This window comes from Papio anubis, chromosome 15 (genome assembly GCF_008728515.1).
Source record: "Papio anubis isolate 15944 chromosome 15, Panubis1.0, whole genome shotgun sequence".
NCBI classification, from domain to species: Eukaryota; Metazoa; Chordata; class Mammalia; order Primates; family Cercopithecidae; genus Papio; species Papio anubis.
In genome coordinates, this window is record NC_044990.1 from 84,319,888 (window position 1) to 84,341,827 (window position 21,940).

Below are 21,940 nucleotides of genomic sequence, written 5' to 3' on the forward strand. Positions count from 1 at the left end.
CTGAATGAGAAAATGCAAGTAAGAACACGCCACTATGCAGCATTTTCATCATACAGATAAAATAACAGTAAATAACTTCAAAAGCAAACATAATCATAAAATGTAGTATAATAATTAGAAAGTAATGAATTTTGAGGAAGTTTAAATTTTTTTTTTTTTAATTTATGGGTTTTTTTTTTTGTAGAAACAGGGATTTCTCTTTGTTCTGCAGGCTTCTCTCAAACTCCTGGGCTCAAGTTATTCACTCTTCTCGGCCTCTCAAAGTGCTGGGACTACAGTCAGGAGCAACTGCAGCCAGGCTAAAATCTTTTTAAAATATAGTTTATACAAATATATATAATTTACATTATAAAAATAGCTGTGTTTATTAACCAGCTAAAAAACTTCTTGGAAATTTAAAAATCTGTTCTTACGAGCTAGTACTGAGCAGCTCCAGTTACAGAGACCCCTTTTCTACCCCGAGCAGCTTTTGTGTGATCTTGAAGGAGTGACTTTACTGCTGAAGTTTTAGTTTTCTCATCTGAAATATAGTTATACATTGTTAAGTTTTTGAAAAGATAAAATATTTAAGAAAATTCCTTGGATAAGGTTGAATGTAAAAAAATGGTCATTCTCATTGTAGTAGTAGCTCCTTTTTGTAGATCCCCCAGTCCTTAGCCTGTATTTTGTTTACAACAAGCATTGAATATATATTTGCGGGATATATTAAGTTGCACAAATTACAAATTTTATTTCATTTCTGGACATCTCTTCCTGTGTATCTAAGGGATGATAATAGCAGGAAAATAATTGTCAGTAGGCATGAAGAGTGCCTTCTTTTTTATTTATTTTTATTTTATTTTATTTTATTTTATTTTATTTTTTGACACACAGTCTTGCCATGTCGCCCAGGCTGGAGTACAGTGCTGCGATCTCAGCTCACTGGAACCTGTGCCTCCTGGGTTCAAGCAATTCTCCTGCCTCAGCCTCCCAAGTAGCCGGGATTCCAGGCACCCTCCACCAAGCCTGGCTAATTTTTGTATTTTTAGTAGAGACAGGGTTTCACCATGTTGGCCAGGCTGGTCTCAAACTCCTGACCTCGTGATCCGCCAGCTTTGGCCTCCCAAAGTGCTGGGATTACAGGCGTGAGCCACTGCGCCCAGCCTGTTGCCTTTTTTAAAAAGCCATCAGTGCCCACAGTGGAGCACACAGATCTAATCTGTGCGACTACTGTGTTAAATTCACTGACATTTGCTTATGGAACCAACACGATGTTGGCTTAATGCCATGATAAGAGTTTTATTTTGAGACTGAATAAATACTTTATATTCAAAATATATTTTTTAATCTGTAGGATGCTTTGTGGCCTAGTCATCAAACACAAACATGAAAACCTGTACTAAGTAGATGCCCTGTGTCAATGAAAACCAACCTGATATGATTTCTCTTTGCACTCAACAAAATTGGATACGGTAACATATGTCCAATTTAAACAAGCTATTGTCTTGCCACGAAGTTGCTTATTGTTAAGTTCAGCCACAATTTGCTTCTCCTAGAGGCACAGAGATATACAATGAGTCTTGGCCCTTTTGGCCCTTGACTTTTTGAAGTAAGTCTCCACAACTTGGAAAAGCTCACAGTTCTTTCTTGTTCTTCATCTATTTGTATCCATTTTTTTCAGAGTGCTTACATATTTCCCTACAACCTTTCTTCATCAATTATCCTCTCTCTTTTCTCCTATCTCCAGTTTCTCTTCTGCTATCTTTTTTTTTTTTTTTTTTTTTTGAGAAAGGTTCTCACTCTGTCACCCGGGCTGGAGTGCAGTGGCACAATCTCGGCCCACTGCAACCTCTGCCTCCTGTGTTCAAGCAATTCTCCTGCCTCAGCCTCCCAAGTAGTTGGGATTACAGGTGCACACCACCACACCTGGCTAATTTTTTTGTATTTTCAGTAGAAACAGGATTTCACCATGTTGGCCAGGCTGGTCTTGAACTCCTGACCTCAAAAGATCTGCCCGCCTCAGCCTCTCAAAGTGCTGGGATTACAGGCATGAGCCACTGCGCCCGGGCTTGCTGACTTTTTCCTGTCAACCGAAGACAAGTTCAAAATCTCCTTTATCCTAGCCCTGCATGACACACACCTAGTCTCACTGGTCTGTGTTACTGTTCTTCCCTTTACAGCTAAAATTTTAGAAGACTTGTTCACTCTCTTCATTTGCTGACTTCTTCATCATCCCTAAATTCCATGAAGTCTGCATTTTGGCTTTCAATTCTACGGGAACTTCTCCAGTAAAATAAACCAATGCCTTCCCAATCATCTAACACACTGGCCAGCCTTCCATTCTCACCCAGGTGAACCTCTGCAGTATTTGAAACCCTCTGGCCTAGTCTCCTTCTTTTCTTTGTCATCTTTTAAAATTTTGTACATTCTATGACTCCACTATCACCAGTTTGCAAATGACTTCCCTGCCCATGTGGCAAGCCCTCATCTTCCCACACTCACATTTCCAGCTGTGGATGACACCTTTCCACAGCAATCCTAAAAACATGCTCAAAATAGACCACAGTGCCTCCTCTCAAAGAAAAAAAAAAAAAAAATTAAACGTTAACTCTATTCCACACTTTAATTAATGGCATCATGAACTGACCAGGAAATTAAAGTTAAAAATTGACAATGATCTTTAATTTACCATTTTATTTTACATGCACATCCAATCATACATGGAAACTTGACAAGCCCCTCTAAGGAAATCTACGCCCTCTCTTTCTGCTCCGTGGACATACTCTCATAAAGCTCGTCATCTTGCCCCACTCAAAGACTTCAATGTAGTCTTCTGTGTTATAGACTTTTCCAGTCTTTTCCTCCTCCGACACATCTGACATACTGCTGTCAAAACCATGTTTCCAAACAGGACTCTGATCATATTACGTTAGACTCAGTTTCAATGACTTCTGATCACATATGGAGTAAAGTACAAATGCCCAGCCCAGTTCTCAAATATTTATCTGGTTCCTCCCTATCATTCCAGGATTGTTCTCCATGAGACTCCACTCCCTGGAAAGAAACACCTAGGTCCTCTGTATTCCTCCACTCCCTGCCCCAAAGACTGTGCTCTTCTCCTTCCACTTACAACAGATCTCTTTTGTCTGCAGTACCTCTCCCTTTTTCATTCTTTCTCAGTTTGTCTATTGAAGAATAAGCTTAAATCCCAGCTTTTCCAGAAACCCTTCCAAATCTTGCAGTTGTAATTAATCTTCTCTTCTTTTCTCTCGAATGCTCCCATGACCATTTGAAGTGAATCTCTACCAATCTTTTTAAAAACGATATGTGTGTGCGAGAGGGCACACATGCTTATGTGTGTATGTGTGTGATGTATACATATATGTATACATATTCACACACATAGATGTATATGTATACATCACACACACACACACACTCTCTTACACTCCTTGAGAGCAGAAATCTGTGTCTTAAGTTTGTTTTTTATCATTTACAGCAACACCAAAGGGTTTTTCTCAAGATGCAGTACTTAAGAGTTTGGTGGAGAACCTTGTTAAATGCCTGTGTCTACTGTGCCAATCCAGATTGACTTGTCCTTATCAGACGCCAAGCCATTTGGAGCAATAAAACCTGTACTCTGTACTTCTCTTTGCAGGCTTAGTCACTTTTACGGTACCTATTTCCTGGTGACATATATTTACTTTGTGGTCAGATGTTTTACGATAAATTAGGTGCAAATTGGGACTCAGCTATCCAGGTTCCTGAAACATCTCAGGACACTTTCAGACAAAGCTCCTTGAAAATCTCATAAAACTTACTTCTCACCCAAGTCAGAGGTACATAAGTAAATCCACATAGGTTTACATGCAACTGCAGAAGGTTTGTAGACACTCTCTCCTCCCTGAAAATCCATTGATGGCGGCAGGGGATGGGGGGTGTGGTTATTGGATCGTAGGTTAAAAGTCGTGGAACTGGGAGGATTTTTAAAGTTACTAGAAATGTAAATGCAAGCAAAATTTCTAACATCACTTAACACTGGTAGAATGACTATAAAAATTTAAGAAGTTAGCACCACTTAGAAAGTTCCTAAAATATCAGGGAGAACATGTCTCACTCTTACATTAGAATTTTAGAAAATTCAGGAAGCAAATTTATCTTAAATATTTTTGTTACAAGGCATATAACATTTTTGAACTAGTGTGCTATTTCATCTTTTAACACATTTTCTCAATTATTTGTTAGTATGTTAACTAAACAATTTCCAAATGCAGATTAAAAAGTATACTAGATCTGAAAAATGAGAATTAGAATTGTCCTTGGAGCATTTTACCTTTTTCAGAGCTAGCCTTTTGAATCAGAGGGGTACACTTAAAAGAAGTTATAACAATAGCAATAAAAACCATTTGAAGATAATGTACTGTGATATAATTTAGTTATCACTAGCAAATTGTAAAGTAAAATTCTACTCAGAAATTAGATTATATTTCAGCAAAAACATAAGAATTCTGTCAGTCTCTTTTTTGTTGTTTGTTTATAAATTTGTTCCTCAGTTTTTGTTTTTGTAGGACCCCGAGAGAAATATGTTTTCAATTTCCTTATGTATTTTTTTTTTCATTTAATCATCCTTTCGACAATGCTTATGGTGAGCACACTCTGTCGGCCTTCAGTATCTGTGGGTTCCACATCTGTGGATTCAATCAACTTCACATCTAAAATATTTGGGGAAAAAATGTGTCTGCACTGAACATGTACAGTTTTTGTTTTTCTTGTCATTTTTCCCTAAGAAATAGAGTATAAAAGCCATTCATACAGCATTTACATTGTAGTTGGCATTCTAACTAACCTAGAGGCAATTTAAAGTAGATGGGTGGATGTGCACAGGTTATATGCAAATCCTGTGAGACTTTATATCAGGAACTTGGGCCATAATTGCCATGCTATAAAGGTTTATATTATGTTACCGTACAAAGAGTAACATGATATCATTCTAGGCAGTTTTTTTGCTAAACAGTTTTTGCCCAGGAACTTGGGTGTTCTTGAATTTCGGTATCTGAGAGAAGGTGAATCAATCCTTCGTGAATACCAAGACTGTTCTTGCTCCTAGAAGGGCAAGATTGAGGAAGGTGAGTTGACTCCTGTTTTCACAAAGTTTATTCTCTGGAAGGTAACAGACAAATAAGCAATTATTTCAAAATAGAGAAATGGCTCTGAGATCATAAAAGGCAGGCTTCCGGGTAGATGGAGGTATTAGGGAAATCCTTGTACAGGAAGTGGTTTCTAGGGAGAGGTGGGGGAAGAGTACTGCTGGGTGGCAGATAGGAATGAATAGGCCCCCTGAACGCTCAGCCAAGGGAGAAGGCTTAGAGATGAGAGGAAAAGGACGTTTGAAGCAGGAAATGTGAAAAGAGGAATGGGAAGAGATGAGACGAGAAAGTGGGCAAGAATCTGATCAAAGAGCATCATGTGGTTCATGTTAACAATTAGGCATTTTCCTAGGGGCAGTGGGGAGCCTCTGAAGTATTTTATGAGTCTGTTTGACATTTTAGAAAAATTACCCTGACTCAATGTAAAAAGGGGATTGGATAAAACAGGCAAATGCGTTAGCTCACTGTTGGGTTGAACTATCTTGTTGGGGTATAGCCCTGAACTTACAGTTAGAGACATAGATAGTTCTCCTAATTATGCTGTACTTTAGTCCCAGTGGTTCTCAAACCTGATCACTAGAGTCAACCAGTGAACTTTTATAAATGCACATTCCTGGGCCATCCCCCTGGCTAACCTAATTCAGAGAAGCTGAAGAAATGGCCACACACCATGCTATGCCCTTGCACCATTCACAGGTGACTTATGTACCGGTGAGTATACCTTTGAGGGGACCACCAGCCCATCATTGTCAGCTCTGGACCATTCCAACTTTGGCATCCAGTAGGCTGTCTCACAATGGGAGAGGCCACATAGCAGCCTATGAACACATTCCCCTCGCAGCCTTGCCCAGCAGGAACCCTGAGTTATCCATATTGCCTCTTACAACATCCTTAATAGGCTTATTCCAAATGTGTCTTCTGCAATAAAGTTGTTCTTGATCATTCTAATCAGACATGATGTCTCATTCCTTTGCATCCCCATAGGACTTTGCACTGTATAATAACCTTTATCATTTTGCACATTATAATATCGTTTCTTAAATCCTGAGACTTGGTTGGTTTTTGGTTTTGCCTAGGGTAATAACTTGTCAATACCTATTTAATTGATTCACTTACAGATATAATAGGGGGAGGATGGCCTCAAAGAGAAAACATACAAACACATTTTTTAAAAGCCTATATCTTTGAACACAAAGATGAAAAGCAGAATAAACATTAGCTCAAGAGGAGACCAGAAGCTGTAGAATATTGTATTGTCATGCATGGCGAAAAATAAACACTCGATTTCTAGATTTTTTCACTGGGATTCTAAAGCCTCAGAATAAAGCAAATCGACTTTAGGGGAAAATAGAGGTAGAAAGATAATGGGGTTCTTGCAAGTAATCCCCTGGAGGGTACAGGCAAAAAAGAAAGGGCCTTCAAGGAAACAGAACTTCGTAACAGTTATGGGTGTAATATTTACCATATGTCCCATATGTTTTCAAATTACAAAAGTGCAACTCTTTCCCACAGCCCATGTGCAAGTGGACCTGACAACCCAAGCCCACAGAAATCAAAGACGGTAATCTACCACAAATTCTGCCACGCTAGACGGAACGAATATCTGTCAGATTTTTTTACTTAAACTTCTCTTCCTTTAAGAAGGCAGCATGTGGCTCTGAACTGCACATTTAATTTAAAAATCCTTTAATAACAGCATTAATTCTCATCGTTTTGCATTCCAGCAGTCTGTGACAAGTAAGCATGCTCTGTGTGCGTCAGGCAGCCCCGACTGCAACGAGGAGAGGAGGCTGGGAAAGCCAAGGCGAGAGTTCAGGGGACATTGTTTGCCTGGAGGCCTGTTCCGAGATCAAATCAGGGGCTGAGGACGTGTGATGATGAAGGAATAAAAGTTAGATTTCCTTTTGTCTAAGCAGAGGATATCTTTCAAATAAGACAATTCACTTGAAGCTTATAAAAAGCAAACTGGGTCCTTGAGAAGGAGAACTCAGCAGTGGTGACAAAGGCCAAGAATCCTGATCTTTAGACAAGAAGTCAGACATGGCTTCAATTGTAATTTTTAATGATCTTATTTTTGTGCTCTCGCTTAAACCTGGCTCAGTGCTTATCTTTTTAAATGACTTGTTTCCTCTCATCGAAAAAGCAAAACCGGGAACCTCTCACAAAGTAAAGGCCACACACCCTAGGGCAGGGCGTGCAAGGAGGGAGGAGCCCCACTAAGAATTTAGAATTTACTAAGAGTAAATGCCTCCCTAACGCTTAGCAGCCTGACTTAGGAAAGAGGGCGGGGTGACTGTGATCCAGAAGCTGAGGGCGTCCCCAGAGATATGAGGAACGGGAAGTACTGCACTGACACACCTGGGTAAGGGGGAGCAGGCAGGAGGGGCAGAAGCTAGCTGGGTGGGGGATGGGGAGGCAGGAAGGGAAACGGAGTTTGGAAGAGAGGGCCCCTTCTAGTGAGACTGAGTAAGCACAGAAAAAAAAGCCCCTGCTTTGTGTGGCCTCCCAAGAGCCTGGGGAATTTGCAGAAGATAAAAGGCCAGACGTTTCCCCCTGAAGACTGCAGGGTAGCACCTTTGTTTGTGAATAGCATACACCCTGGGGTGGGGATTCCTTTGCGGTTGCCATGACAGCCTGTCACACAAAGTTACATGTCCTGCCCTCTCCTCCCTGGCACCCCAGCTGTCTTCAGATGGCCTGGATTTTAACTTCTGCATTTCAGAATGGAGGAACTTTGCTTCTTAGGGTTTCTAACGCAAATGGTCTAATTTTAAAGTCCATTTCCCTCCACTGAGCAAATCTACATGAAGGGTACCCTGAGAATATTTTATTTTTGTATTCAGTGCCTTTTCAAATTTTCTGTCTTCTGTAAAGCTGTGTTTGGGGCATTAGCAATGCATAAGAATAACCACTTAACAAACACTGCGAAGGGAATCTGAAGTAGGTGGCCTCTAGGCTGGGGGAAGAAAGAACAGAAAGACAATTCTCTTGGACCGAAGAAATATTTCCCTATGATTTCGCAGTAAAAGTCTTCTAATAAAAAAAATTTTGTAAAGGAGGGTCTTTTAAAAAGTGGTCTGTGGTCTGACCCCTCTTCAAATGTACTTTTATGACTAATGTCGGGTGACCAAGCAATTATTATACTACTTAAAAATCTCATTTAACGGACTGAAAAATCAGCCAGTAAAGTGGACCATGTTTGGTTTCTGCTCAACCTCATAAAACCTTTGAAGTCCCATGAGCAACCGGATAATGACATTAGAAGTGGGATGCCTTGAGAGCCTTCTTGCCTTCAGTCCCTTAGCTCAGCTCTAGGACGCAAGCCCTGAGCACCAGGGATTTTTGCTCACTGTATTCACAATGTCCCTGGCACATAAGAGGTGCTCAGAAAATATTTGTTAAGTAAGAGAAATTTAATTATTGTGACATCTGAGGGATTAAGGCCAAAAGTTAAAAATAATAGTATCCTAGATGATTTGAGGAAAATAAAACATTTATGCTGGGAATTTTTTTAAGATAAGATATTCACTTGTATTTTCTTTCCCTGCATATTAGATCCCTTTTCTTCTCTCTGTTGAAGCCAGTAGCATGGGCTGAGCCTATTTCCTCAAGGGCTCCATAAAGTCCTGTCCCAGTAAAAAGCTTAGTATTGTGTTTCTAAAATTACCTCACAGGGTTCGTTGCAGGAAAAATATCCTTGCAAAAATCATGAAGAGCGAAAGATTTTCTCAAGACGAGAAAGAGATGGTCAAGGATGGCTGGAGGCAGGCTGGTAAGAATGGAGTTCTCTGGATCTTGGAGCAATGGATACTTGTCAAGAGGCAGATCTTTGGGGCTGGCAAGAGTCCAGACTGGGGATAGTAACAGTTGGAGGAACCATGAGCAGCCTGGAGAAGACTCTCATGCACCAAGTACAGTAGGGGAGCCCCAGAGTCAGCAGCGCCTATCCTGTGGGCACAGTGAGCTGGAGAGAACTGTCTTGGAAGAAACAGTTAAACAGGGCTTCCCACTTCCAAGGTCTTGACCTTCCTCAGGCCCACTGAATACAGGTCTCAGAAGAGGGAAGGGGAAAGTCAAGATATACTGAGGTCAAATTGTTCTGCGAGGGTATTCGTTTGTTCTAATACTGCTGTAAAGAATTTACTGAGACTAGGTAATTTACAAAGGAAAGAGGTTTAATTGATTCGTAGGGAGACGAATGGCTAGGGAGACCTCAAGAAACTTACAATCATGGCAGAAAGGGAAGCAAACACGTTCTTCTTCACATGGTGGCAAGCATGAGAAGTGCCGAGCGAAAAAGGGAAACTCTCTTATAAAACCATCAGATCTCATGAGAACACACTCACTATCACTAGAACAGCATGGGGGGACTGCCCCCACCGTCTAATCACCTCTCGCAAGGTCCCTCGCCCAACACATGGGGATTACAATTTGGATTACAATTCAAGATGAGATTTGGGTGGGGACACAGAGTCAGACTATATCAGTCAGCTATGCAGGAAGGGGCTCCAAATACCATTTCAATTAGCTCATAGAAAATATATTGCCCTTTCTTCTGGTATAACATGAGCTTTTGAATGGAGAGTTGCACCGAGTATACATTAATTTAAAGCAATGCATTTTAGAGCAAACACAGATATACTTTGTATTTATGTGAATTTATAAAAGCAAATTCATACTTCAAAGAAACATCATCCTCTCTTGGGCTGTGACTTCTGCCCCACTCAACTATAGGTTCGATGAGGCAGAAACTGTGTTTTGCCTGTAATGTCTTCCCAGGGCCTGGCATATCACCTCACTCAGAGGAGGTACCAAATATTTGTTGAAATAATAAATTAATGCATGACCTTGTCTGCCCACTTGGGATTATTCAGTAGAAAATTTTCAGATGTTCTCAAGATGATGCAAAATATATGTACACACCAGGCACTACACTACTGTCTATTTTTAAAAACATGGTTTTCTTAGGTGGATTTGTATCATTAGCATTTGTAACTACTAATGATCCTATGGGTCTGATGATATGGGCAGATTAAACACCCTCTCACATTTGTTTGCATTCTCTCTTGTAGCCAGACTCTGAAACTTCTCCCAATAAAACAAATATTAACTCTCTCCCTTTTGTGTGTTGTTTTCTTCTTTAGGTTCTTTCCAGCCATTCTGTGTCCAAATGGCTTTACAGTAGTGTATCTTCAAGATGCCTATTCTTTATCCTTTTACTTTCCAACCACCCCCAACCTGAGAGCCTTTTTCTTATCCAGTGCATGTCAGTACCCGGAAAGACAGATATATTTGGTACATATCAGTAGAGGCATATTCTGTTGCTTTCTTCTCAGCACAAATCATAATTAACACCTGTCAGATTGGAGACAGTGATATGTGTACCTTGAGCAAGTGGTTGACGGAAAGTGAAGACGTCAGCACAGTCAGGGATAGCATCAAAACTTTGTACTCCTTGCAAGGGCAGGAGCATCCCCAGCCAGGGCAGTGACCACAGCAAAAGGCACGAGCTCCCCTTAAGCCATCAGCACAGCCTCACTGGTGTGCACCAGCTGAGCACCTGCCAGGTACCCGTCATCAACCCAACTCATCACCTCCAACAGAACAACCAAGAGATGCGGTGTTATCAGTGGTAGGGATCTGCCTCCCGCCTTACACCAGAACACCTCCATGGCCTCTCCCTCAGCCTATGTGTTGACTTGGCCTGTCTTCAGCTTTGCTGCCATTTTAAACTTGGCTTTCCTGGTCAGCCTGGTGCAATCAGACCACAGGTATGTACCCTTTCACAACGTGCCTTCTGCATACCCGTTCCCCGTCATTCTCCTGCCCCCACCCCAATCCTAGTCCTATCTTCCTGCAAAAGAATAACAGTAACAGCTTCCATACCCTTGGTCTCTCTGCCCCTGGTGAATCCATTCTTCACACCTCTTGGGGTTAGTCTAATTAAAACCCTGTATGTTCTGTCCCTCTACTATTCAAAAGATTGTAGTGGCACTAATTGCTCTAAGGAAAAATTCCAAATTCTTTAGAAACTTTCAAAGCTCCATCTTCCATTCATTCAGGCAACAAATTTTAATTGAGCAGCCACTGTGTTGCACATACACTTTTAGGTAGTGGGGATTCAGAGAGGAAAAGGACAAAGGTCCTTCCCTGTTTTATGGAGCTTTATCTACTCAGTCAGGCCCTCACTGGGACAGAAACACATACCAAGTCCATGACTGTTTGGGGCTTTTGTTTGTCTTGTTCCCCTTTCTTTCTGACTCACTTTTAATACTTTAGAATTCATCAGTATCCTTGGAGCAGTGTGCCCGCCTCCCCTGTGGAGCAGCTGCCTTTCCCAGGGGCTCCCGGCTCACCAGACCTGTCCTTCCAGGACCAGAAAGAATGGGACCCTCCAGCTGACACTTTTTACCCCTTTTTTCTCATTGTACTTAGGTTTTCATATTGCTTGTTGCTCCACTAAAGTATAAGCCTCTGCCCATGGGACATGGCTTTGTTGGGCTTTTCTCTGCTCCGTATCCAGCAGTTAAAACAGTGCACAGCATGTAGTGTGTGTCAATAGAGATCTGTTGAACAGTCAGGGAAGAAAAAATAAAAGCATTGCCATTCTTAAATGGCTTTTCTTGCATTAAATGATTGTATTCAAGCTTTCTGTAGGAATATCTATAGGTCACAACAATGATAGCTGATAGTTATGGCATGCTAACTAAGTACCAGCCATTGTTCTAAGCAATCTAAGCAAATTTACCCATACTATTTTACTTCATCCTCACTACAATCCTTTGATGTGAGTTTTGTTATTATACCCATTGTACAGAAAAGAACACTGAGGCACAGAGAGCAATGCACCTAGTCTAAGATTAAATTGCAATTTGCTCATCCAAAGTACAAGCTGTTCCCAGTATAATGGCATGTGTATTCATAACCACCTTATCTTAATCACCTTGGTGTATCATAACAAAATATCACGTATGGTGGGCTTAGAAAACAGAAATATATTTCTCACAGTTCTGGAGGATGAGAAGTCCACGATCAAGGTCTTCGGCAACCTTAATCATATCCTGATGAGGGTCCTCTTCCTAGCTGGTAGATAGCCACTTGGCAAAGAGAGAGAGAGAGAAAGAGAGAGTGAGAGAGCACTCTGTTGTTTCTCTTTATAAGAGCACTAATCCTAACACATTAGCTCCCCACCCTATGACTTCATCTAACCTTAATCACCTCCTGAGGTCCTAACCTCAAATCCAGTCACATTGGTGATTAGGGCTTCAGCATATACATTCTTTTGTGGGGGGTGAGCACAAACATTCAGTTCATAACACTGGTTCTCCCTTCAGCCCATAAGCATCCCTCAAGCACCTTCAATGGGTTGGCACATGAGAAGAGGAATAAATCCAGCTAACTCTCCACCTTCAAAGATATCTCTTCCTAGGGGAGAAGACACAAGAGCAGTACCATGAGAGAAGTTCTCTAATAAAATTACGAACCTGTGTTCATAGCTATGAGTGCAGAGGTGGAAGCACACCACCTGCAAAGGTCAGAGAAGGCTTTGCAGGGAGCCGTATTTAGCCTCTGTCTAGAGCAAGTGTGCCCAACCCATAGCTGCAGGTCACATGCAGCCCAGGATGGCTTTGAATGCAGTCCAACACAAATTCGTAAACTTTCTTAAAACATTATGAGAATTTTTTGCAATTTTTTTTTTTTTAGTTCACTGGCTATTGTTAGTGTCAGTGGATTTTATGTGTGGCCCAAGACATTTTTTTTTCTTTTTTTTTTTTTTTTTTTTTTTTTTGAGATGGAGTCCCGCTCTGTCGCCCAGGCTGGAGTGCAGTGGCCAGATCTCGGCTCAGGGGTTGACACCATTCTCCTGCCTCAGCCTCCTGAGTAGCTGGGACTACAGGTGCCCGCCACCTTGTCCGGCTAGTTTTTTTTTTTTGTATTTTTGTAGTAGAGACGGGGTTTCACCGTGTTAGCCAGGATGGTCTCGATCTCCTGGCCTCATGATCTGCCCCTCTCGGTCTCCCACAGTGCTAGGATTACAGGCTTGAGCCACCGCGCCCGGCCGACAATTTTTCTTCTTGCAGTATGGCCCAGGGGAGGCAAAAGATTGGGCACCCCGGTCTAGAGTAACATATAGAACAGGGTCATGCACTTGATAGGAAGCTAGAGATCCCAGACTTTAGGAGCAGCATTTGAAAAGGCTCAGGGTCCTGGTAGCATGAACCTTTCAGAACATTTACCATTAGTTTCGTAATGCTTGAGCTGGAAGACCCATGTGAAGGGATTAAGGCAGAATTCCAAGCGAGGGGCCCACGTGGACATCTGTTTGCCATAGAAAGCATGGACTTCTTTCTGGTGCATTTTAAACAGGAGAGGATGTAGCAGAGTGAGGTTGGGAACACGGATGGACAGAAACAGCAGGAGTAAGTGACCACAGAGAAGAATAGGCCAGGTGGAAGTGTTACACATTCACAGAAGAAATGGTGCCTTAGGAGGCTGAATGGTCTGAATAAGGGACTAAATGCCTGAGCGGAAAGGAAGGAGGAGAGAGAGAAACCCAAGGTTTCTGGTTTGAATGCTGAATAAGTGAGGGCTCCTTTAACTGAGTTGCAAAATATCTTTCAGCTGAGAAATGCTGCCATCAAGGTAGCGATGGCTTGGAGACAATTGTCTCAACTCCACCTGGAGTTTAGGAGTGACTTTTGGAATCAGGATATAGATTTTGGAGTCATCAGCTAATAAATTGGCCATTTAGGGGCTTCGGTTAAGCCCTAGACAGTGACAATAGAGGGTTAGGGAACGACCAGGTCATTCTGGGAGCAGAGGCCCTGCGTGCCTGGAGGAGTCACCTTCTCACAAAGCCTGCTCTGATGGGGAGAAGCGAGGGAGACAAAGAAATGGAGATCTGGGGACCACGAAGGGCAAAGGCAGTGCTTTGGTGGATGCTGAAGAAATGACTGCAGTGAACTCACAGGTAAACAAGAGTCCGTAAGTCACATGCCGGCAGAAAACTTTAGTCTACTAAATATGGGCATTTTCTCCCTTGAGATTATTTTTAACAAAAACCCGCATTAGATTAGGAAGTTTATTAAATTCCATGTCAGAACAGACATCAGACCCATTATCTGAGCCTCCCAGAGAGGATAAGCAATTTGTACTATAACAATAGCTAGTATAGGTGAAAACTAAATGCTGGGCACCACCTCACAGTGACACATGGCTATTGCCACGAAGACCCAGGCTGGCAGCCCAGCTCCCCAAGGCCCCCTGCAGCAGCATTATGGAGCTGAAGGATTTGCCAGGGTCCCAGAGCTGGCCCCACTTTACAAGCTGCTGCTCAGGGACAGAGGCACATTTTCCAGGCGCATTTTCCAAACTCATTAGACTAAAGTGTAAAGCGAGAATGTCAGTGTAATAATTTCAGAGAAATAAAGCTGTCACACAGCCTCAGTTAGCAGGACCAAGACATTCTGTCCCGAAGGTTAAGCCATAGGACAAATCAAATCACCATCAGGAGCCTCTTTGTTGAGATACCCGAAAGATTGACTGCATAAGGACCTGATATTCAAAGTAGTGTGTGCAGCTCTTTCTCCCCATATACTAAGCCAACTTATTCATTAACTATGAGAATTTACTGTCGCAGGAACCAAAACACATTAAATTGGCAGACCTTCCCAGGGGAAGCCAACCCACAATCAGAATCTTCTTGTGAGCACAGACTAATCACCAAGGAGTGAGAGTACTGAGCATTTCAATGGCATCAGGCAAAGGTGTGCTGAGATGTGCATCTCACAGAAGGGACAACTTCTGCTACTAGGAGATTATTTGGCTAAGCTCCGCCCATTGCCATCGCACTTGAGAGGCTCTTACCAAGGGAGCCAGGCACTCAGGAGTCCCTTGGCCAATGTGCCTCTCTTCTCTAGAGGGATGGTAGCAATGCATGCCTGTGAGACTCTTCTTCACGTCCATTGTAGACACTGGGTGCATAAACCTTTTTTTTCTCCAGATGTGGAAATGAATGCAAGCTGCACTGCAGTCTCACAAGCCCTGTGGGTCCTTCAGAGGCTCATTTTGCACATCTGCACTTGCTGCTTTAGGTGTTCATGTTGCAGCTGAACCTGCAATGGGCAAGCTTATTTCCTTCCTAAGAGAATGTGGGGGTGTCTTGCCGTGTCTCCTAACTTTTCAAAATTGTTAAGTGCAGGAGTCCAGGCTGAAAGCCTGGTGTGCTGGATCCTAGCCCCCGGTTCTTTCCAAAACTCGAGTCCCTCATCCTCTCCGGAGCAGGCTTGCTCAAATGTTTTGCTGACTTGTCCTTTCCGGCTCTGAGTCTCTGGTCTATAGTTCTGCAGTATTCACTGAGCAGCAGCCTTAAGTATGAATGATTATGAGGAAGAGATGAAAAGAAGAGGAAGTATTCTCAAGAGCCTATAGTTTTTAAAATCTGCATCCTTCAATTCTGATTTCGATTTAAATCTAGCTCCTGGTGTGAATCTTATTTTAAATTTCATGAAAATTGGCAATGGCAGGCCGGGCGCGGTGGCTCAAGCCTGTAATCCCAGCACTTTGGGAGGCGAGGCGGGCGGATCAGTCAGGAGGTCGAGACCATCCTGGCTAACCATGCAATTGAGCAGTCTCTACTAAAAATACAAAACTAGCCGGGCGAGGTGGCGGGCGCCTGTAGTCTCAGCTACCGGGAGGCTGAGGCGGGAGAATGGCGTGAACCTGGGAGAAGTGAGGAGCTTGCAGTGACTGAGATCACAGCCACTGCCTCCAGCCTGAAGACAGAGCGAGACTCCGTCTCAAAAAAAAAAAAAAAAAAAAGAAAAAAAAAAGAAAATTGGCAACGGCATGTGCACCGGAGGGTGATGATGCTGCCCATGACCTTCCCTCTTTCTCCTTGCTGTAGTCCACCCCAGTGCTTCTTGGAGGGTGTTCCTTAGACCACCAGCCTCAGCATCAACTGGGAACTGCTTAGAAATGCAAAGCCTTGGCCCCACCCCATGCACACAAAATCGGAAAGGTTGGGGCGGGACCCAGTAGTCTTGTTTTAACCATATAGAGCCTCTCTCTACACTGATTCGATGTGTGACTTCAATGCACACTCAGTCTGAGAACCACCATTCCAGTTTTGAATGCTTTAGTAAATATCAGGACTTTAAAAGAATAAGGAAAAATCAAACGAGAGCAGTTACAATCAAACGAGAGCAGTTACAATAAATCTTTGGCTCTAAGGCGAAGGCGTGGCCATCTTTATGTATACTAGGTCATAGTTGGTTAAAATTAGAATTTAACTGAAATCATCTGCTTGTTTTCACTCAGCTCAAGAATTCCTGACCCTCATGATCTCGGGCAGCAAAATTAATATTCTGGAAAAGTCAACTGACATTATTTGCAAAGACTCAGATCATTTTCAGAAGGTTTCTTTTAAATCTGTTGACCTGTTTTATCTCACTAGATGGGCCAAACAAACATGAAATAATTGAACTTCCTCCAATGCCACTGTCTAGCATCCCTTCTCTCAAACCCTGAAGTAAATACACCGATATACATAATTTTATATAAAGATCAAACTCCAAATAAACACAACAAGATTTCTTGTCTCAGTGTCATAGTTGCACACTTCGTAGAGAGCAAGTAAGACAAAGGTCCTCAGAAAATAAAAAATGTGAATGACATAAAAAGGAGTAATTTAATATCATGTTAACTCATTCTATATGATGCCAGGTAATGCTGCATCATGGCAAAGACACGATGTAAAGTATTCCCATATGATTTTGGAACCATTGATATGAGAATTCCATATTTCATAACATCAACAAACCAGATGAACCTCATCCACTTAAAGTAGAGAACAGTGAAAAGAACAAATGTCTTGTGAAGAGTGGAAATGAGAACAATGTGTCTGAGGTTAAACAGTGGAAAGAACTTGAGGATGTTGTGCATGAAATAATTATTTCTACAGTGCCATTTCTGCATTTAGTTTATGAGTATGTCAGGGTGTACGATCCAGGCATACTTGAAGAAAAAAATACCAATCTACATGACGTGTGGAGAAAGTCACTGCAGAAATAGCAAGTTCCATAAAAGGCTTATTAAAATTGAATCTTTGAAAAAACAAAGCTTATCTGGCCAGAGTACACATATATAAGATGTGCCTGTAACTCATTTAAGCCTACTATGAGCTTTTATGAATGAAATATTTCTTCAACTATTTGATAATCTAAAGGGATTATGAGATAGGAATTTATATAAAAACCAAACCAAAAAAACCTCATAACATTTAAATTGCTACCACGATGAACAACAGTGTCCTAATTTTTATGTAGGTTGATTTTACACATTCTGGGCAGTTATTGTGTAGGTAAATGATGTGTTACATGCTGTATTTAAGTTAAAAGTCTCTGTTTTTAATCTCACATAAATTTCCAAAATAATGGGCCACAGTATGAAGACTCTCCAGGCACTTAGTCATATAGAGAGAATATAATAACACTGCAAAGGTAAAACAAGTCTAGAATTATTTTGCACATTAAAAATTAAGGAACTGTAACTCAGGCAGGTCTAGTGATTTATTCAAAGTCACAAAACCACGTATAGTTGGATTCAGGACTTTGTCACTCTATCTAGTACCCATTCTTAGTGGGTGGTAGATCTGATAGAGATGGGTCCATGCTGTTCCGTTCCAAGAGATATTTAGGATACAGCTCATAGGGAGGTGAACTGTTGAAGGCCAACTCCTTTCAGACTGGCCTCTTCAAGAAGCCCATGGAAGTCATTATGGACTAGTGCTTAGGCATTCAAGTATGGGTCAAGGTGTGAGCTTGCAGATGAAACCAGTTTCTGTCACCACAAGTCCTTGGCCCCAGTACCCTGATCACCTCAGTAGAGAGACTGGAGCAGCTCAAGTGACGCCCACCAGTGCTGGGGTCCCTGCTGCAGAATCTCAGGGTTGGAGTCTAACATCTGGCCACACTAGGTATCCGGGCACCGGCCTACAGAGTAGTGTGCAACAAGTCCCTGAATTCTGCTTTTCCACTCCCTGTTTGAAGAATTCACCTGCACATACACACATAATCCAGCATGCCCAGCATGTGGCTACTGTATGCACCTTCACACTGTGGCTTCGTGACATCATTCCTGTGACACTGCCATCACTCAAACACTTCCATGTTTGAAATTCCTTTTGTGAATCATTTTCTAAGCTTTTCTTTGGAATTGTGTCATTGGTAAACAATCTTCAGACTTTGCATGTGGCCTTTATTTCTGGATGCGGGGGGGGAAAGGCAATGGCTATTCAGAGCCAAGTTTGGTGAATAAGGGTGAATAACCCAGCTGCATAATATTATTCGGTCAAAATAATTGCTGTGCCCAAAAGAAATAGATGGATTATGTTTTTAGTTCCTAAAATGACTCCAAGAGTAATTCCGAGAGAAGAGTTGTAGCATATTTGAGTAACATCAATCATTAAACAAATTCTAAATATTAAGGAAGGTATTTGAAGAACCATACTTATCTGTCTGGATTAGTTTTGGGGTTTTGTTAAAAAAAAAAAAAGTAATAGATTCTATCCATATTGCAAAGGCACAACACACATAATAGCTCAACTCTTGTCTTCAACTCATTCAATCGTGTCTTCCTCTTCCCCCTAGGAGAAGTTCTATACACATACCTGCTTAGCAAACTGAAAAATTTTGAAACCTTGAAACATTAAAATAAGACTCAACATAGTGTTTCTATGCCAAAAAAAAAAAAAAGAAGTACATTAGGAATATTACTCTTAGTGAGTCAAAATGTATAACAAGTCCAGATAATACCCTCTGAAACAGTGCCTCAGTAAATCCAAATGCACGCATGTGACAACACGGCCAATAGTATTAGTACACAAATACAAAAGTAATTGTGGTTTTTGCCATTACTTTTGCACCATGTTAATATTTATAAAGGATTGTCAATCAGTTATTTGTTGAGCTACATTGCACACGGAGGTTGATGAAGTGAGCTGGCTCACCTGTTTCCCGGTGAATGGCTGAGCAAGAGGACGCCAGCATGTCTTTGCATCTGGGGTTCCTAGATCAGAGCCCTGAAAAGCAGCCGCAGTTTTTCCTGACCCAGTTGTTCACAAGTTCTCCACTGCATTTTCCCTTCTGTGGTTTTCAAAGAAACTGAACCTGGAGGAATTGATAGCAAGAATGAGAAGACACAGGCAAGACACCACATATTGCACACGTGGATTGCAGTATGGTTAATAATAATAATAAGTCATCTGAATCAAAAGTGGTATTAATACAAGTGGCTAAATATCAGACATCAACTAAGGAAATGTGGCAAATATTAAGATCCCCTTTCTCAGGGAAATAAAGCATAGAGAAATAGAGAAAGCTTAATAGAATTTAAGTTCTAGTACCTTCAAACTCCCTAACCTATCAATATGCAATGATGTCTTCCTCATTCTTTCTTTTTTTTTTCTAATTTCTTTCATATCATTTTTACATTTAATTCTCTTTGTAAACATTTCCATGTTTATTTTGTATACATCAAAAGCATTTATCATTTAGTTTGTGGTGCTTTTACACCTTCTCTTTTCACAGTAATATAATACCTCTCTCTATATATTTGTACCTTTATCAATTAAAATTATATATACTAATTACATATAATTTTATATAGGTCGATATAATAAAATTATATATATACATATATATAAACTGTGTCAATTAAAAACACATAATTACTCTCAGAAATGCTGATACTCATGCTAAACTGTTCCTTCTCCCTCATCCTCTGCAGATGGCGACCATCATTGTTGATTCAGAAGTGAAGCCAAAACATAATTTCCTGGTACTATTCTGGAAGGAGAATAAATAAGATAAAGTAAAAATGACTACGTATCCAATTAGAAAACGCAACTACCACCTCCACTCCAAAAAAGTCATACAAATACGTTCTAGTCTGTGACTTGTCTTCACCCTTCTGTGCACTGGCTTTAAAGGAGCGTTTTACACTCAGATTAAATATTCTCTTAGCTCAACATTTTATGATTTTAATTTCTAAACATGCATCTTAAAGCAAAGAACTTTACTTTGCGGATTTGTTTTTTTCTGTATGAGATATTAAAATGTCTATTTTTCATAAACTGATAAAAATTACTCCTCCATGAAATTAACAAAGATGCAGTCACACACCATTATAATACTGAATCTTCTTTTTTTTCTCATTTTTATTTCTACTTGGTCATTCTTTAAATTTGTAATACGCTTTTTTCCAAGATATTGTTTGATTCTAAGCATATACACTGATTTCAAAATTAATTACTTAACAAAATCCCAAGAATGAAATTTACATCCTTAAGGAGAAGAACATTTAGTCTGACTCAGAGTGACTGGATTTAAAATGTATTTGCAGTTAACATAAAACATTCAGTTTTAAGATCATTGTAACATTTTCAAACAGGCAAATCTTGAAAGACATGCCTAGATTTGCTCTCAGCATAATTTATATATTTTTTTCTCTAAGAAATAGAGTTTAGCTTCCACTTAAAATGCATGAATATATGTCTGCCATATTTTGTTTTATTTTAGAGATCTAAATTCTACATTAAGTAGAATATGCAGTTTTACATTAAAAAATAGAAAACCTTTTAAATGACTTAGTCTCATTTTTTTTATGTCCTTTCAACAAAGTGGGCTTTAGTCAGTGGGATGAAAGTAGTTAAAAAAAAAATTTAAGAAAGGAAGAAATAAAAATGTTAAAAGGACAAGGTGAATTAAAATCATGGTAGCACAAGTTCGTAGTCTACAGGGTAAAATTTGAAGACAAGGCCAGGCATGGGGACTCACGCCTCTAATGCCAGCATTTTGGGAGGCTGAGGTCAGGAGTTTGAGACCAGCCTGACCAATATGGTGAAACCCCATCTCCACTAAAAGTACAAAAATTAGCCAGGCATGGTGGTGTGTGCCTTTAATGCCAGTTACTCAGGAGGCTGAGGCAGGAGAATTGCTTGAACCCAGGAGGTGGAGGTTGCAGTCAGCTGAGATTTTGTCACTGCTCTCTAGCCCGGGTGACAGAGCAAGACTCTTGTCTTGGGGGGAAAAAAAAAATGAAGACGATCACAGTCATACAAGTTACAGGACAGTCTTCACTACTATTTGACAAAGACATAAGAAGCACTCCATTGTCAGTTTTCTGTAAGGTTAGATTTGAATCAGGGATCTAACTTTCTATGCCCATGTTACCCTGAATTCATTGCATCAGGTTTTAGTGGTCACCACAGGAAGCAGAATCTTGAGAGAATGGAATCTAGAACAGGCACCTTGTTGATGGGGGTGAAAAAGAAACAAAGAAATCGGAAATATGTGGAGTTTACGTCCAGAGGGGAGAGAGGAAGAATGCCTATGTGAGGAGAAACATAATTGATCAGTGCATTAAAGAAAAGTTTCATCAGATGACCATTTTTCCCAAAGCCAAGTCAAAAAAAGATATGATTCAGCAATGAGAGTAAGGCTGGAAAAGACTGACAAGAAATGAGAATTCTACTCAACATGCTCATTCCAGTGTCTCTGCCTTTTTCACAGTCATTTTTGCTATTTTCCTATCCTTTCATTTCTTTCCTTTTCTTAACATACTTTTGACAAGACAAAAAACCAAAATGACCTGCAGTCAAATCAGTGTTTCAAGCAAGAAAGTATAGAATGATAACAATGTTTTAGATATATCCGTTTCAGCAAAATATATTATAAACATTTTTTAAAAAGAAAGTATAGAGAACTTTATTCTAGCAAATAGTTGACTTCCTTTTTTAATTCCTTAGGATAGGC

At 40.7% G+C, this 21,940-nt stretch overlaps 1 long non-coding RNA gene across 1 annotated transcript; it reads right to left on the minus strand.

Moving 5' to 3' along the window:
* Positions 1-5,430: 5,430 nt before the first annotated feature.
* On the minus strand, positions 5,431-20,796 carry LOC110741743. The gene is made up of 3 exons (XR_002518532.2): positions 19,859-20,796; positions 19,135-19,294; positions 5,431-12,223 (listed from the first exon to the last, which is right to left on the minus strand). It is a non-coding gene; the product is annotated as an uncharacterized LOC110741743 (long non-coding RNA).
* Positions 20,797-21,940: the final 1,144 nt, after the last annotated feature.